General features: G+C 40.5%; 1 long non-coding RNA gene across 1 annotated transcript; it reads left to right on the forward strand.

The window, feature by feature from the left end:
* The first annotated feature begins 1,063 nt into the window (after positions 1-1,063).
* On the forward strand, positions 1,064-3,916 carry LOC119903264. Its single transcript, XR_005444472.1, has 2 exons — positions 1,064-1,264; positions 3,444-3,916. It is a non-coding gene; the product is annotated as an uncharacterized LOC119903264 (long non-coding RNA).

Here is a 3,916-nt window from a genome sequence, read left to right on the forward strand (position 1 = left end):
TTAAATTGCTTGGGAGCTGGTTTAGGAAATTTGAGGAGGAGTTTTCGGATAGGGTGTTTATTGGAGGAATCAAATATTCATTTTCAAAAAGGAAAAAAATGTGTCTTTTAAATTACCTAATTGGAACGGCTAAACTGGCAGTGTGGAAAACACGGAAAAATAAAGGTCTAAAATTGGCAACTGTAGATCCTGAAGAGATGTGCAAGCGGCTTGTAGCGGGGAGGCTTAAGATTGAATTTGCGTATTATAGGTTGACAAATAATTTATTTGGGTTTTGTGAGATATGGTGTGTTGATGAAGTGTTATGTAAGTTGCATGAGGATCAATTTGTTTTGAAGTTTTAAAAAAGGAGTTTTATTATAAGAGTACAAATGGTTTTATGGTGATGGTTACTTTGTTCATAATTTTGAAGTAAAAATGTATAAATAAAGGTATTGTTAAACCTCTCTCACCTGTCTCTCTTTCTGTGACCTGTCTCTCTCTCTCCCTCTCTCTCACCTGTCTCTCTCTCTGTGACCTGTCTCTCTCTCTCTCTGTAACTTGTCTCTCTTTCTGTGACCTGTCTCCCTCTCTCTCTGTAACTTGTCTCTCTTTCTGTGACCTGTCTCCTCTCTCTCTCTGTAACTTGTCTCTCTTTCTGTGACCTGTCTCCCTCTCTCTCTCTGTAACTTGTCTCTCTTTCTGTGACCTGTCTCTCTCTCTCTCTGTAACTTGTCTCTCTTTCTGTGACCTGTCTCCCTCTCTCTCTCTGTAACTTGTCTCTCTTTCTGTGACCTGTCTCCCTCTCTCTCTCTGTAACTTGTCTCTCTTTCTGTGACCTGTCTCCCTCTCTCTCTCTGTAACTTGTCTCTCTTTCTGTGACCTGTCTCCCTCTCTCTCTCTGTAACTTGTCTCTCTTTCTGTGACCTGTCTCCCTCTCTCTCTCTGTAACTTGTCTCTCTTTCTGTGACCTGTCTCTCTCTCCCTCTCTCTCTCTGTAACTTGTCTCTCTTTCTGTGACCTGTCTCTCTCTCCTCTCTCTCTCTGTAACTTGTCTCTCTTTCTGTGACCTGTCTCTCTCTCTCTCTCTCACCTGTCTCTCTCTCTTTGACCTGTCTCTCTCTCAGGGCTGTCCTGGTATGTGCCTGGGGAGAAAAAGGAGCAGATGCTTTGGGTCCAGACGGTTTGGTTGTTCATTCAGATGCTTTTCCTCCTGAAACTCTCGTCGATACTCTCGGAGCCGGAGACACTTTCAACTCCGCCGTCATCTACACGCTGTCAAATGGTAAGACATAACTGTCCAACTGTGAGACCTGTCCAATCCAATTTTATTTATGTTGCTCCAGTTCATAACAGAAGATATCTTGATGCAATTGTAAGCTTCGACAAAACCTCACTAGCCCAGCAGTACAACATTGTCAAGTTCTTTGAGATGGATCAGATTAACTTGGGGGCGGCCCGTTTATCGGAAGGTCGGCGGTTCAATCCCGGCTCCCCCAGGCTGCATGTCGAAGTGTCCTTGGCCAAGATACTGAACCGCGAATTGGCCCAGTGTATGAATGTGAGTGAATGTTAGTTTCTGTTTGAGCACTTAGGCTCAGTGAATGAATGTGAGTGAATGGTGAATGTGTAAAAGCTCTTGGCTATACAAATACAGAGCATTTACATTTACTTGTTCAAACATGTCATTCCTGTTGCCGGTAGGTGGTGCTATGACTATAATAAGGTCTGGCGTGTAGATGTCTTCGAGGCAGGGCTCTTATCTAACATGTTAAGTTTTGTTTTTATAACAAAAATTAGGGCCATTTCATTTCATAAAGCACAAAAACAAATGTGGTTCAGTTCATTAAGCACACAAAAAGACTGTTTAGCTGTAAGTTGGAGGACGGTCTGTCTTGTTGGACGGTCTGTGGGATCAGATGATGATGATAAAATTCTGTAGATTCACAAACTTAGTGGTTTCTTTTGTCTCTTATTTCTTATTGCTCCTTCTTTTTCTTTCTCTCAACATTTGTTCCTGAAATCACCTTTTTCAATTTTTTTTATTTTAGCACTGTGTCTGGGACGTTTATTGAGCACGCCCCCTGAACATTTGATGTAGCCTGGTTTCACCAATCTGGACTGTCTTGCTAACATACTTAACAAGTCACACATATTAACATACTATATTTCTAAAGTAATGTAATTGTTGTAATTATTATTGAAATTAGCTTTGTTTTTCTAATGTGTGTATTTGAATGGCTCATTTAAATACTGCTGCCTCCATTGTGTTTGCTCCTGTTGCCATCTATGCAATAATTTTTAGTAAATCACCCATAGCAGGTACTAAAATTGCACGTGCAATATTTTAGAATGCACACGCAATTTAGTGCTCTTTATTCGGGATGTTAGTAAATCAGGCCCCGAGTCTAGTAGGTGATGCTGGATTTGGATTTCCCACCAAAGTTTTGGCAGCAAATCAAGAGACCAGGAGTTTAACCCTACGTGATGAATGATGTAAACTCAGTCACAGCTTTCCCTCCTCCGCCTTCTACAAACCCTTTGCGTTACCCCGGCCTTTCCAGCTGATGGACGTCCTCGGTTGTTTCCCCCACAGTGAATGTAGCCCGGGGTTTGTTTTAGGAACATCTGTTAACCTTGTTAACCTAAGATGTTTTTTTTATGAACTCGGGTTCATGCATGCCTCTGAGTTACTGTAGCAGAACACAGAGTCCATGTGAACCAGTGAAAGTTTTGGGCCTTTTTAGGTTTATTTACAGCTACATTACATAACAAAACAAATACATTTCTCATATACACCTGGGTGAGATCGGATTATGGAAGCTGTGCTGGTCTAAGATCAACTACTTATTCTGAGTGAGTGCAGCATGAGGTGAGAGGATGAGCAGGATTCTGCAACCACCTAAATAAAATGAAGTAGAACCAAGAACAGCTGAGGTCTGCCCTTTCCTGTGACTCCAGTCATCTTATGTGAAAGTTTTGGTTAACATTACGTGTAACAGCATTTAAAAAACAAAGCAAAGATATGTACATAGGTGTCATTAGGATTCATCAATACAGAAATATATATAAAATATACCGGTCTCTCTATCACATAAAGGCAAAAACAAAAAAACAAATCATGTGAGGACTGATCCTGACCACTGAAACGAAACTTTAACATGGCTGGATATGATTTTAGACATTTAAAGTCAACACATTTAGATTTTTTTAATAAGAGTTTCTTGGTGTTTTGGTTAATAACTGAAGATATCTGATTCTTCTTAAATAATTTAGACACCAGTTAGTGTCTGTCTGTCCCTGTCACGGCTTTTCTTGATGAAGAAAGTGAACAGACTGCTGATGTAGTTTCATATTAAACCCTCAGTCGTGGCGAGTTCACTGCCCTCAGATCAGACCCTGCAGATCTCTTCTCGGGCGTCGACCTGCAGTCTGAACGTAATGTTTCTGCTTTCTGTCTGTAGGTGGAAGTTTGCAGGACGCTCTGACCTTCGGTTGCAGAGTCGCTGGCAAGAAGTGTGGTTTCCATGGCTACGACGGCATCGCCGGACAGTTCACGGCCGTCTGACCGAAGAGTTAAAAACAACGATGGATTCAGAGAACTGTGGTTACAGTCTGAGGTTACTCACTGTCAAAAATGATAAGTTAATGATGAACTGACATAAAACAATAAAACAAAGACCTGATTTAAATAAATTTCACTTTGAAAAGTGAAGCTTCATAAAAAGCTTTGACCAGTTTGTGTCGATAATAACTGATGTATGACTGATAAGCTGATAAAGTGATAATCAGTGGTACATAACTGATAGTTTACGGTTTGATTATTGATTGAACTGTTGTTACCTGAAATTAACTATTAACAAGCTGCTAACAAAATTATTGCTAAGTGTTGATGAACTTTGTGATGCTGTGAGATTAAATAAGGATGATCTTGTTA

The sequence above is a fragment of the Micropterus salmoides genome, unplaced genomic scaffold, assembly GCF_014851395.1.
Source record: "Micropterus salmoides isolate LMB-PRFRI ecotype aquatic unplaced genomic scaffold, ASM1485139v1 Ms_hic_scaffold_1426, whole genome shotgun sequence".
In the NCBI taxonomy this organism is placed as follows: Eukaryota; Metazoa; Chordata; class Actinopteri; order Centrarchiformes; family Centrarchidae; genus Micropterus; species Micropterus salmoides.